The sequence below is a fragment of the Geospiza fortis genome, unplaced genomic scaffold (assembly GCF_000277835.1).
Source record: "Geospiza fortis unplaced genomic scaffold, GeoFor_1.0 scaffold41, whole genome shotgun sequence".
NCBI classification, from domain to species: Eukaryota; Metazoa; Chordata; class Aves; order Passeriformes; family Thraupidae; genus Geospiza; species Geospiza fortis.
In genome coordinates, this window is record NW_005054299.1 from 3,451,804 (window position 1) to 3,466,803 (window position 15,000).

The 15,000-nt window shown below is 43.0% G+C and overlaps 1 protein-coding gene across 4 annotated transcripts in view; it reads right to left on the minus strand.

Moving 5' to 3' along the window:
• PROX1 (prospero homeobox 1) overlaps positions 1–15,000 on the minus strand; it is a 48,943-nt gene that overhangs the window by 12,090 nt on the left and 21,853 nt on the right. The gene's annotated exons all lie outside the window — the stretch shown is intronic.

Below are 15,000 nucleotides of genomic sequence, written 5' to 3' on the forward strand. Positions count from 1 at the left end.
TGCTAAGCCATTGGAGGCTGTGATTTCTTGTAAAATTTCTGCAGCACGTAACTGCAACCTCATCTTAGAAAACTACCAGGTTTTGGGTGGACATAAGTAATGCAAATGTTCTTGGAGGATATTTGAAAGCAATCCTCAGAGACTGGATCAGAAGCCTCCAACCCAGGAGCAAGGCGACCATAAAGCCATTCAGCTCCTTTGGGGGGCAGAGGGAAAGGATCACAGGGCAATTTTCAGTCCGGGGTCCCATGTTTAGAAGTACCAAGACCAACGCAATCATTCTAATATTGTAACAGCGTCAGACAACTGCTTGGCTGTAGCACACAAATCTGAAGATCCTTCAGACAGGGACAGCTGGGCTAAGCTCGGAACCTTTTCTCATACGGTGTCTAATCTGTGCAAAAACTTCAGCTCCATTTCTACCATCAGGCTGGCCAGAGCGTACCTACAGACTTTGCCTGTGGTATTGTGCTGAAGTCTGATAGTGTGTTGTATTACTAATGTTCCAAGAGTAAACACACTTGTAGGAAACAGCTATAGTTCAAGGCTGCGCTTTAAAAAAATAAATGTTTCATCAGTCTTAGCAAAGGAACAAATGGCAGTAACACTCTGTATCATATTTTACAAAGCTTCAAAAGAACAATGTCCCGTTGAGTGAAATTCAGTAGCATTCTGTAAACATTAATTTAAGGAAATCAATAGGCTCTGTGGGCTAAAGCCATATTGCAAGATAAACTGGCTGGAGTGCTACTTTGTCAAACAGATTTTAGTTTTCTCGGCTAGATAAAGAAGGTTTCAAAACGGGGTAACGTGTTGCAACCAAGGTTTGAAAACTATGTGGCCTTCAAACAGTCTGCTTGTTTCTACTACAAAGCTGGATAAACATACTTTAAAAATGATAAGATTGGACCAGGATTGATTTTACTTTCAAATTTTATATAAAGTAGAATTCTTGGTACGTGTGAGTTTGGATGGTTTTTAACTATGAGCAGAAATAAAGAAATGCAGACTAGACAGCTCTAGAATGTTTTTTCCAACTTTTCCAATTGCAGGACCCTATGGATTTTAAAAGTCTTGTTCATGTTGACCTGGTGGGCAACAAGTCATCTTGCCAAATAGAAAGGCCAAAATCTCTCATGGACTTAGGATCAGAGGTCTTCGGCTGGTGAAGGCTGCTCACGTTGCAGAGCACAAGGTCGTGGTGATGGGAGTAAACAGGCTGGAGGGGATGAGAGGGGCAAGGCCAGATCACTCTTCTTGCTGGATGACCTAGACAGTGGCTATACAGAAGAACTCTGTAGGGAACCCAAGTATAAACAGCACCTATTAGGTGCTGGATAACCTCTCCAGGATGATGAGTCCACTATTGGGGAAGCAGTTTCACCATGGGTAGCTCCAGATTCAACAGCTTTAGTGTGTGCTATCCACACCAACACAGGTATATCGACAGCAGAAGGGATTCAGGAGAAATACTTCTGCCAAGAAAACCTCATACAAAGCACAGACCAGATTGGCACAGGCACCCCTCACTCCCAAAGTCAGTGTAAGGTGAGCTTTGGGGGCAGAAAGAAACCTTAAAGGAGATGATTAAGAAACTCTACTTGTGTCACCTGTACATAGGCCTGAGCCTCTTCTCACAGGAGAAAGTTTAAGCCTGTGGGCTTTGGGGGAAAGTTGGCATCTAAATGCACATTCCCGTATCCACAGTCTATGTCCTGTAGGAAACTTATCAAGGACAAACCCTTTTGCATCCCTCCCTAGCAGTAAGACATGACACTATCTCTGGAGCCACTTCTCTCAGGGCTCAGAGAGGCTGGAGACACTCAGACCAACCCCTCCCTTGAGTGCACTCCACCAACCCAGGGACCATCTTGCTTTAATAAGGAGCTTCCAGGCAGCTCACCTATCCTCCTGGCCCCCTGCAGAGCAGGACTTGTGCTACCAGGAGCTGCAGGCACAGATCTGGTGCCTTTTCCAGGATAATGCTGCCCTGAGCAGCACTGCCCCACCATCGGGTTTCCCAGGCTTGCAAGGGCAGCATCTGCAACACCTCACCGGTGTCCTGGCTCCTGTCACGTCCATCCAGACTGTCCCCTCTCCTCACACACATTCCCTGTTCCCCAAGAGCAGTAAGCTGCTGTGTGGGACCATCTTAGCACTGCGAGTTGGTGTGGCAGCATATCAAGCAGGAGGCTTTGGCTTCTACTCAGGAATTGGAGGCAGGTTTTGGAGTAAGTTGCTACACTTTTTGGCGCGAAAGCCACGGCAGCATATGGCCCAATGTTCTCAGTTTAAGTCTGACACTTAACATTATTTAACAGTTTCTGTGTTAGGTGCTTTATAAGGTAAAGGAAATTAACAATTTTCAGCTAATTAGATCACTCAATTGGCTGAACATCCTGGACACCTCTTAGAAAAAAACAGGTTGGCTCAGGCAATGGAAAGGCTAATGCCTCTTCCATTATCACTTATGAGGAGAGGGAAATAGTTGGAAAGGATGCTTTTATTTTAAAAACACAAAGGCAAAATACCTCAACTATTGGATGCTCTAGTATACACACTCTTCTCCCAACCAACACCTTTCTAGAATGCAGGATGTCATTTTACCCACCTCTACATGTGTCCCAATCCCCCGGGCTACAGCAGCAGTTCTCTGGTGCCACCACAGTCTTCAGTTTTTGCCTAAAGTTTCCTCTCACAACTCCTGCTGTACAAATCTCTTAAGAAATAGATTTTTTTGGAAAGAGAAAAAAATGGACAAGAAACTGGGTGGTTGTTTAGGAAAGTCTGTTCTTCCACTGTGCCACACAAAGAGAAGGCCACTCTTTTGGGACAGCCCTAGTACTGGAAAGGGAAAACCATTTGTCCAACTCTGGGTCAAAAGAGCAAAACTAGGCAAAAAAACGGAGGCTGCTTATTTCATTTACTATTGCAGTGTTGGTTTTTTTACTCTTTTTAAAAAGCTGGGGAATTATTTAAGGATGTATTTTAAAAGTGTTTGTTTAAAATAAAGCTGAGATCCCGTATCCCATGAGGAGAGTTTGGAGCACTAGTAATCTGCTGCTGGCTTACTGTTATCTCCTCCGCCAAGCTCACAAAGAGGAGAGAGAATGGGCATGGCTCTTACAAGGAAAAAACCTGACAGTGGGGCTGCTGAGATGCCTGATAATATCGGGGAAGTGAAAGTGGTAGTGCAGTGAAAATGGATACTGCATGATACATTAGATTTAATCACTTGCATTTCAATTAAGCTTTTCCACAAATAAAGACTGGGAAGTACTCTGCAGGCTCCCCGCGCGGCTGGAGCGCCGAGCGCCGCTGGCGGCTGAGTGCAAACCGTGCTGCCGCAGCTCACTGGGGCTCACAGCCCTGCTGCCTCCTGGGCTGCTGCCTGGTGGCACCCATCTCCCCATCTCCCTGTCCTGCCCCACGCACAGCACTGCACCCTGTGGGGTCCCTGTCCCAGAACTGCCGTGCCCATGGTGCAGGGGATGAGCCGCTCCATCACGGAAACAGAACTACTCTGGCATGCCAACACCACGGCTTCAACGTGCTCGTTTCCAACACAAAACTTGGTAGGACTCGGGAGTAGAGCAGGGTAAGACAAAATAACAAGGATGTAGCATTTCCAATTTGTTTAGACTTTTTGCACCTTGAAATTCAGTTCTCCCCTTCTCCATCCTCAGAAATCATCAACAGCATTTTACTGGGAAGATTATTAAATTTCCTCTTCTGCCTTACTGATGAATTAGAACTGCATGAGATGTAGAGGCTTCTGATGGAAACTCTGATTGCCCTTAACTTGCTGCATTGCCAGTGGCAGTGCCACAGAATGGAAAAATCACTAAGGCTCCTACAGCTTGTGCTAGCTGGGCATTTAGTGTGTGTTGGGAAATGTAAGAAAGAACCACTGGAGGGGTTACTGTCACACTCCAGAAGCTGTCTCATACAAAAACTGAAGAAAAAATAAAATTCTCACACACAAAAAGAGTCTAACTTTAACTCAGTCCACTGTGGTGAAATGCAATCTGCTACAAGAGGCTGCCTGCAATGCCAAGCAGCATATTATGTACCCTGCTGCCAAATTCTGGCAGGTACCACATACAGGCGCCCACAAAAAACCTGCCCAGAAAAGTGAGTACAGGGATGACCACCTAATTCTGGCTCAGCAGAGAGGTTATTGTATACTCTCCTGGACACATCAGATGAATGTGATGTGTTACTCAGAAGGACCAGGAGACACAGCCTGGACCGAGATGACCAGGTTCTGTCTTGCACCAGCAGCAAGTCCTCTGCATTCATGGCTTATTTCCATGTGTGAAAGATCCAGGCGTGCAGAAACTGCTGGTTAGACCATGGATACAGAGGCAAAGTGGCTCACAGAACTTGTACTTTGCAAGGAATTTTTTTATGTTCAGTAGAATCTGGCTCCATAGGTGAACCACTAACACTATAGTAGAAGTGATAATTAAAATGATTATGCATCGAGAATACATCACATATATATATATATATGTGCACATAAATGTTGTGACAGTACAGTAACATCTATAACTGGTGTTGCTTGCTCTTGCACACTCTTCCCATCTCTCTGCATTGCAATCACCTTTGTCTTCTGTGTCTGTCCCTGAAAGGCTCCAACTGTGCCCTCTTCCTCCTCAGTTTGCATGGGCTGGGCTGGGGGGGAGTGAGGAGGGAGGTAGAGGAGAAGGATGGGAAGCAGGTGGTGTTTAATCAGTCTGGCAGGGAAGCAGGCTGTCACCAGGGTCCTTTTGGGGGTGTCATGAAGATGGCAAGCATGCCCTCTGGCAGAGGGTACCTCCTTTCCTCTTTCCAGTGGCAGAGGGTAAGGGCAGAGGAAGGAAATTGTGCATGGTTATGGGTGAGGGGTGTTGCAAATAAAGCTGTCTCCACCAGCTTATGCTCCCACTGAACAATTCTGAAAAATCTCCTCCCAGTGCAACCATGCTTTTATGAGCATCCAGAGCCCATCATGATGGGATAAACTGCTCCATCTATGCCATCCTGAGGCATGCAGCTGGCCAAACTGGGCTATGAACACCCCATTACAAGCTCCAGTGCAGGACCTGCCAGGGACTAGTGAGGCTCACTATCCTGTGAGGCCAGAAGACAAAGTCTTACATGCTAATGGGCTGAGCTGCCTCTCATCTGACTCCCGTTTATCCCTTGCGGAAGGAAGCGGTGCGACTCCAGACAGCAGTGGATTAGATAACCTCGAGGCTGGGCCTCATCTGATGGAGCCAGCTCTCTCTGCAATTGTAGGAGATAAGCTGCTCCAGCCCCTGCTCCCTCCACCCCGCTGAACATTGATATTTGGCACTTAAAGACCTTTCATTTGCAGTGTTTATTTTCCCCTCTCTCCTCTAAAAACTTTCTGAAGTTGCAGACTACTGCTTTAAATGCATTTATACATCTATGCCACAGTTCTGCCTAAGTCCCAATCGCAGCAGTCAGTCTGCTTAGCAACAGAGATCATGCCACCCTGGTTTGCTGCTCTCTACAAAGCTGCTCCACTAACTAGAGAAACAAGTTCAAGGCCACCTCTTTGAGCACTCTGGACCACCACCTGGACAGAGCTTCTTCTGACAGCACATTTCCACCAGAGCCTTGAAACAGCCCCCCCACAGAGGGCACACAAAACGAGTCGGAGCCCGCCCATGTACCTTCCCCCTCTGCAGATAAGAAAGCTGAACCTTGCCCCTTCCAGATCTAAAGGGAGAAATCATCTCCAAAACTGATTACCTTCGGCCAGCCCTTCTGGCTGTCCTTCTATCTCTCACCCACCCACACTTACCTATCAGGAAGACACTCTCTGCACAAAATTCAGCCACCCTCTAGTGCTGCAGGTGATGGGCTACGTGTAAGTAAGCAATCCAGTGCTCCAAAGACTGTCTCCCACTTGGACTGAATGGTTTTTCTTCACTTCTGTGCTGTTAATGTTACCACTGCTACAAACTACATCTCCTCCTGCTCTCAGGTTTGCTTTGTTTCATGCAGGTGAAGGACACTGAGTCCTCACGGATTTGTGCAATATCCTGCTGCCACTTCCTCACAACCTCAGTATTTGCCCTTACAGATTTAGGGATGTTTGAAAACAGCATCCCCAATGCTGCAAGGCCTGCCTGCAAGCAGACCTGGGCTGCCACTGCTCTCTCAGGCCAGGGATATCTGCTCTGAGAAAGGGCAGGACCCCAGAAAGCTGGCCCAGAAACCAGCACGGGTCACAGCGCTGCTAAACCTCTCCCACGGTTTCTGAAGTATTTTGACAGTTTGCTAATTGACATCATGAGAGCCTGACGCTCGTCCATTTTAAAACACATTGAATGTATCAAGGAAACAGTGTCCTGCGTGAAGGTGACCTATTCAAAGTCCTATAGGATGGGCAATCCTATCTGTAAGGCTTCTGTTAAAGTCAGTCACACAACCCTGACCCTGCACTGTGAGACAGCATTGGCTGGGATCTCCTCTTTTGGCAAGCGTGTCTCACAAAAATAAAAACAACACCCACCCTCCACCTCACATCCATGAACATGATGGCTCTGTGACTCTAAATTCAGCGCTGCATTTAATGTGTAGTTTAAAAAATTAAATGAAACTTTTTTCCAATTAGCATTTAAAATATATTCACACACTTGACTGTATAGTAACAACAAAAGACAGCTCTTCAGCTGGCATATATTAATTAGCTGCAATGATTGTTGGAGCTGATTTACACCAGACATTGAGAATCCAGCCCAGAATTTAGTCCTGTGTCATGAAGAAAAAGCATGGGGTGGGTGGGAAACAGGGAAAAATCTTACAAAGCTAGTAAGCTAACCTACTATTTCACATCTCTCTGGTATGACATTTATATAGAACAGCTTAGATAAAGTTCAGAAGATCAAACATTTTCCTCAATTTTCACAGTACAAAATGTTCTATGACCTTCTAATGTGACACATTAAAACAGATACAAGAAATTTCAGCTGATCAGGTCTCATGAACACCCTCCACCTTCATTAGACAGTGCTGCTCCTCCAAAAGTTCTGACTGAGAAATTTAGCTATGTTGTCTAAAAGAAATGAAGAAAGTCTGGAAAAAACATGTGCAACTTGCATGTTACCCATTATCACAACTAGGATTTATAAAATGGTAAGATTGATTATTTTCTTTTTTTCTTTTCCTTTTTTTTTTAAACACCAGGTTTTAAAATTGCCTAACGAATTCCTGCTAGCTACAGAATGAAAGAAAAAGCATTTCACCTTTTAAGGGATAAGACACTAAGCGAGTGAGGGATGACATGGGTTAAAATTCACCTTGCTTCTCACTCCTCATCCACGATGGGATTTTGGAGAACTACGGACATCTGGAAATCGGTTTTACACAGAAAAATAGAAAACAGGGAAGAACTAGGAAGATGAATAAAGGCTCATCACAGACACAAAAGACCAGAGGAAAAAGAAGCTTGGATTTGGGTATTCTTGTCTGGCAAGGAGGCAGGCAGTAAGGCTAATGAAGCATTTGCGATATGGGACGTATGCCAGCGTAACAAAGAAGATGTGCATCAGCTCTGCAGATGTGCCAAAGCCCCCAGAGCAAAATAATGACATAATCACCATCAGTGTCACAGACCAGACTGTACACAAGGTGACATGGGAGAGAATAAATAAGGGTCTTTAGAGGCCTGTAGTACACACACGGGAAGGAATAGCCATTCCTCACAACTGCCACAAGAGAGTGGCGAGATGTTGGGTATAATGTGTGCAGCCAGCAAAAGAAATCTTGAATTGTGCAAGGCTAACACACTATAAATTGGTGCTTTTCTCGATCTCCAGTTGACGTTTCAATTCCCAGTACCCCTTGTTGAATGCTAAATGAAATGGCACTAGGAGTCAGAAGAGTTTGCCAAGTTTTGTTTTGTTTCTGTGGGTTCCTTTTATTTTGCCTTTTTTTTTTTTTTTGTCAGGGGGGTGAAGGGGAATTTTTTTTTGCTTTGTTTGAGAAGAGGAGGGGGCAATAAAGATGAGTACAGGTAAATAATTGTGAAAGAAGCAAAACTAAAAAAACAAATACCCCCAAAAACCCTACAGCACACCATCGCTACATGCACACAGGAACAGAAACCCTACACCATTCAGCTGGAACAATCCTAGGATTCCCTCAAAGCAAAGCTAGAAACAAATGAGGATGGGGTTCGATTTGTTTGGCTTGTTTTTTGGGTTTTTTTTGGTTTGTTTTTTTTTTTTCAGGGGCAGCAGTGATGATTTTGCCTTCTGGTTTACAGCTATCCCTGAACTAAACCAGAAGAAACCCAGTTAAAATATTTTTCCATGCTAAAAGACAAGATTACTATTTTATTGATCAGTAATAAAACACCGCTTAGGGTAATTTAGTACTTAACATGTTATTTGCGGTGGGGAGTAATCTGAAAAGCTCTGAGTAGCCTTAAATCATTTCACAACAGTTCTTCCTGCATAAAAACAAGTGTTTGCCTCTGTACAACTCTGTGATTTTGTGGTATATATATATTTTTACAGAAATCTGTCAATTTTTAAAGGGAACATCCATTTGATAAAGTAGAACAACGCTGCTTGTAGTGTTGCCACAGGCCAAAGTGGGGAAATTGTGAAAGGGCAGGAGATGGGCTGAAGGTGCCAACAGGACTCTCACAGAAGGAACATTCAAGTACGTAATTGTTTGCAGGATCTGGACCTACAAGAGGAGCTCAGAAGAACAAAGCACTTGGCTTCACCAATGTCCCTTTTCATTGCTTCTAATGAAAGATTCATAAGAATAACTTTAATTTTTTATGATCTTTTTTTGCATTACTGTATTAGCTGCATCTACTCTGTATGCAATTTCTTCTTAAATACAGAAAACCTGTTTCAAAATGCCAGACATAATAACTTAATCAGTACAATAATTGATCTTGATTGTTATGCAGTCCTTCTTAACAGTCAGGAAGTGAGATGGAGCCCAGAAAATGTTTTATATTATTATTTCTTCCCATTGCAAAATGATGTATTTGTGAAGAATGCAGGTGAAGGTCCATAGTGGAGTTCATTTTCTTTTCTTTTTTTTCTTTTTTTTTCAAAGAAAAAAAAATTAAAACCCCCCTAATTTGCTAGTTTGTTGTACAGTGGAAGAATGATTGTATTTGTCCTTTTTGGCTTCGCCCAATTAATTGGAGCAGTAACATAGTGATTGTTAATAAACAGCTCTAATTTGACTGTACTTGCCTATCTACTAACCCCACCATATCTTTGTTTAGCATATCATCAGGGAAAACAAGGAAGCATGTATATAATTTTGTTCTGTTGTATATGAAGTTTAATAATTATGCCACAGTGGATTCTAAATTAATCACAGAAGGCACAACAATATTAATAATCTGTTTAGCAAACTCCAGTGTCTTTGCACTTTGATGTTAGGAGCAGAGACAGTACGAACTGTGGCAGTTTTTTAAATTGGGCGAGTGTTTGTTTCTTTTTCAGCTTATATCAATGTTTTCTTTTATGCTTTTTCTACTGTGCACCTTGTTTCCCTCTAAGAAAAAAAACCAACAAACCACAAACCAAAACCACGGAACAACTCAACAAACAAGCCTCTGCTTATTTGGGTGCGTTTGGATCAAAGCTGACAGATCGAATTTTTCATTTATTTAACGAAGTTTCATTGCAGCCATTCTTCATAATTACAGCAGTGTTTTAATTTTTTTCTTTCCCTTGAATAGGAGAAAGGGGTTCTGAGAAAGTTTTTAATTAGCTAAATAGGTCTGTGTAATCTAGATGAAATAAACACGCCCGTTTGAAAGGGTTGTTAGAACTTTTCCAGCCATTTAATCCATAGATGGCTGAACACAATGATACCTTCCACAGAAAGCTACAGCCACCACCAGCAGCTGTTAGAAGAGAGCTTGCTCCCTGCTCCTATTGATAACCCTTTGTGGAATGAAGAAAAAGAGCTGAGGGAAGGAGAACTGAATGTCAGACAATAGACATCGCTACACACACTGTCTCTGAACTTTCCTCATCTCTGAAGGACAATTAATTATGAAGGCCTTTGGGGTAGGTCGAAGCAAGGGAAAACCTACTGCTGGCCCAGCACTCCAGCCGCTATCTCTGTGTTTGTTAAATGGTTGTGCCTGTTGGGGAACCAGAGTAGCAGCCACCAAAATAGCCAATAGATCATTTAGGAAAAAAGAGCAAAAGATTTTTTTATGTGTGTCTGTCCTTGTATAATTCTATTCTCACTGTGAAATCATCCATACACAAAACACAAGGACAATTTTTTTTTTTTAGAAGAACCACAGGGTAGGTTACAGTCAGAAACGGCCTCTCAGTGGTGTGTTAAAAAGGATGGTCTTTTCACCAAATCATTTCACAGAGGCAAAACAGACAAACACAAAGAGTTGAGACTTTTTCTCCTACATTAAATAGAGTAACTGATAAGGTCAGACATATGATACCTAAAGACATGAATCTGTGAACTCTTGAAGTCAAAGGACTTCTCTGTGCAAAGGAACAATCTTTCAAAGGAAATAGATCATAGAACTCCACTGAATCCCCTTTAAACTTTATGAAGCAGGAGGAGAAAAAGCTCTAAGTAGGGAAGCTTGACAGAAGAGCCTTGAACTATTTTCTGAAGGAAAGATGAGACCCTCCCTAGGCTGCCACAAAACATCTTTTTTTTTCTAAAGGCTCTTCTGAACTTTGATATGTGCCAAGACACCGCTATTGAAAGCTGTATAATTATGTGCTATAGCCACTGTAGAAAATGCTTTGTTCACCACAACAAAGAACAATAAGCAAAGTAAAGTGACATTACACTGTATCTTTTTCTTTAAGAATGTTGAGAAAGGTCACGGTACGTTATAACTAATAAAGCTGTTGAGTAAGGAAGTTTAAAGTTGGGCTTGCTGTGCTTAAATGCAACCCAATGACAAAAAGGCAGAGGGAACTAAAATTGTAATGACATTAAAAAATAGATCATATATCAACATGCCAACTTCATTATACAAACACCTTGATTCCAAAGGACACAAACAGCAGAACCGGGTGTAGTGCTGCAATAGTATTCCTCTCACAACTCTCTCCCTAATAGCTTCCAACTATGGTCTGCAGTTCAACTAACTGCAAAAACTGATTAATAAGCATTAATTGATACATGCAACGCACGGACCTTCTATTGCAAGCCGTGGATTCTGTTACTTGATTAAAAACCAGGTTCATGTCCTGTGCAGTTTCAAGGAAAGCTCTGCAGTTTCACAAGGGAGACTCTTCAAAATTAGAAGGAAAAAAAAAAAAGGAAAAAGGCCAGAGGGCATCAATTAAGTTCCCTGAAACCAAGATTTTTAAGTGAAAAAGAAATACCATCTGGCCACCTATGTTTCAGTTTTCCTTCAGAGGACTCAGGACAGTTACATTTGTTATTCTCAAATTGCCAGAGCAGCTTTACTCCCCTTGCTGCAGATCAGCAGACAGCAGCCTTCCGACTCGGTCTTTAAGAGTGCAGAGAACGATGTTGAAACACTACAACAATAAAGCCCTTGAAGGAGGAAGTATACAGCTGAGGGAGAAATGTGAGGAGTGGAATACTGAAACAAACAACTGTCCCGTTGGGCTGTGCTCACTGCTGGTACCACCAGAAGCGTGGAGACTGCCACAGCAGGGCAGTTTGCTTGGAAAGAGCAACCTTTGGGATGCATGTTAGCAGGTTACAGACTTAATTTCACTTCTCTTGAGGCCGCTCAGCACTGCTCCAGAGTATTAGGGTGTTATAAACTGTACTTTACAGTGCCTAACTGCTGCAAAACCACTCAAAAGTGGCCTTAGTTTAAATGAGAATCAGGTTTGAGGACTTTAATTCTCCTTTTGATGAACACCAATTCAGTTCAAGATGAATCCTGCAGATGAAACTGGGGAAGAATACAGGTTCCTAAAATAAGCATATGAGTGGCCAGCAGTTTTTATAATTTAGGCTGTCTTAATTTTTGGATGCAGTGCTGGGCACACTTCATTTTCAGGGAATGGACTGTTGAGGACCTCCTGACAAAGTGACTCTTATTGAGCATCCCAAAATGAAATTGACCTAAAATCATCATCACTTCTGAAAATGTTGGCAGCCTGCATTCCTCTCAAGGGCTTGTAGGCCGCTTACGTGACTGGGTTATTACTTAGATTTTATAGGTGGTGTTATTTGACTTGTTTTACATCATCCCATTGATTTTTATGGGACTAACTGAGAGTGCTTTAAGTTAAACACTCTGCTAAGACCTGAGTACAACTGGTCTTAATTAGGTTTTTCCCGCTAGTATGGTTTTTTCCCTGCCAAAAGAAGGGCAAACTCCTTAAAAACGGTTTTCTCCCCCTTGGAAGCGACACGTGCCGTAACTAGCGCCGTGAAACGAGGCAATCCTGGTTGAGCCCCGCTGCACCAAAACTGCAGACAGTGTGTTTGTGCAAATAGCACAGCTTGGCAGGCGCCTCACTATTGTGATCCATCTCAATAACTACATCTGCAGAATCGGGCAAGTTCCCGGGAGGCAGCGGGCGGGCTGCGCTCCGGAGCATGGCGCATGCGGGGCTTGCTTTGCTTCGCCCACCCTGCAGAGGAGCGGGCCAGGCAGGGGGCACAGAATGGAACTGCCACCACAGAGACACCCTGACACTTCAGAACTAAGGCTGAGTTGTTAAATGCCCACCAGGAGAAGGAATGGGCACTGTGCAGAGAGGTGTTAATATGTGGAGAGTGACGGTAACTGCTAAAAAATGCAGGGAACAAGGATGACTGAGAAGGAGCGGGAGACAAAGCAAGGCTAAAATTCAGGCATTGTCCCCAGGCCAGTTTCTTTTAGTTATTTTAAGTAAATAAATCTGAAAATAAACTCTCTGGTTATGTTTTTTAACCTATGTTAAACTAATTTTTTTTCAACTCATGTTATTCAACCATAACTCGAAGCATGGTATCGCCCTGTTTTTTTATTTTAATTCAAAGCATGGTATCACCCTGGTTTTCAATCATCCTGCCAGAGTCACAACTGTGATCTCTGATGACCTGTGCTAGGGCAGATTATGAAAGAGAGTAACAAAATTATTTAATTTTTATTTTCCTTACTTTTTCCTGTAATACATAGCAACAATACCTGACTCTAATTATTGCAGCTGGCATTCAAAAGCCTATGGCAACACCACAGATGAGACAGATATCAAGTGGCACAGCAAGCTGTGCTCTCTTTCTGACCAACTTGAGCTGGGACACTGACATTTGTGGCTTTCATTCACCAGGACAGCCCACCTTCTTCCTCCCTGCAGGAATGGCCCCAGAATAAATAAGTACCTTCACCTGCCACAAAAAAATCCCAAACTGTTTTTTCTTTTTTTTCCCTTTCAAAACTCAGTCCCTCATTGCTCTGTTCAGCTCAGCACATGCTTCTCCAGCTAACCCTATTGCAAGAAAGAAAAATGTGGAACTGGTTACACACGTGCACACACAAAACAGGCAAAGTTACACCGCACAGAAGGAGGCCTTGGATCTGTCTCTGGCTCATAGCCACGAGGGTACAATGGCAAAGCTAAAAATGATAGGACATGTGGTTTGTTAAACATCTTATTTGACTTTGCTACAAGCTGTCAGTGGCAATGCCCAGGGAAAGGAACACAGTATCACAAATTCTTGAACAAATCAATGGCACAGCCTGGTATGGGCCAAACACACATTCTAACTTTAGAATTTTTTTCCTAATAATCAGTTTAGGCTTATACACATGAAGTGTAGGCATGAATGTGACCTGAGAATAGACAAACGGAAGGGTTTAGGAATGACAGTGACAGTGTAGGTGATTTAAGAGAAATTGCATATCAGACTAATCAGAAGATCAGCAAAGCATCATTGAAGTATGAGAGGAAGGAACTTTGATGATGCTAAATATGGCAAGTGCTCAGTTTGCTAAATCCTTTTGGATCCAATTTCAACATTACAGTACTTGTCATTTTTGCTTTCCAGCTTGTGGGGGAAGGGATGGGCATTTATCAGGAAAAGTTACATTGTGTACATTAAACACTGCACCACGCAGCTTAATGTTCTCATAACTGCTGGATCCTCAGCAAAACCAAGACCTGAACTCTAGGAAATTCTCATTATAGTACATAACACAAGGAAGACTAAATGAATGAATTTGCAATCTCCATTTATAATATCTCTTTCCTGCAACAATGGAGGAAAGGAAACCAAGGGGCTCCTTTCCAACCCACTGTAGGACCCTTAGCTGAGGAGACTGCTATCTCTAGCAGTACTAAACATGAGATTTATGTTTTCTTATCTACTTGAAAACACATATACACTCCCCACAATTCTTCACTAGAGTAATCCACTTACATTAACACTGGCACTAACACTTTGAAAATGAGTAATAAGTGTCTGAAACCATCAAGAGTATGAGAACTTTTGAGCACAAGGAACATTTCAACCTATGTTCTATGAACAGAAAAATGTTAGTAAGAAAAATCTTGAGGGAATCTAAGCACAAGGAAAAAGTTGGTCACACTTATCTCCTGGTGCATTTCCTTTTCTGCCCCTATATTTAGTGACTGTGGCTTGGCATCCGGGCAGACCTACATCCCAGGGGTGGCAGTCTCCTGTCTTGTGCCTGCTTGAGTTCCTAGTAGGGTCAGAGCCCTTGGGAGTGCCTGGGAGCTCATGGCACACCAAAAACAGTCTAGATGTTGCCATCACCCACCATGGATGGCAAAACCTTTGAGGAACATCCTCTTCCCCCTCTTATTTCATCTGCCCCTTCCACACAACCATCCTTGCAGAAAACTCTGCCAGCCCAGAAGAGGGGGAAACAACCAAGAAAGGCAACAAAGTCTTTGTTTAGACTTTTTGCATCATCTGAACTTATGTGCTATGAGAACAAGTCCTGCTAAAAATCCATCAGAAGCATTTTAGGCAGGAAATCACCCTCCTCATGCTGAAAAATCACTTTTGTGAGAGAGGGGG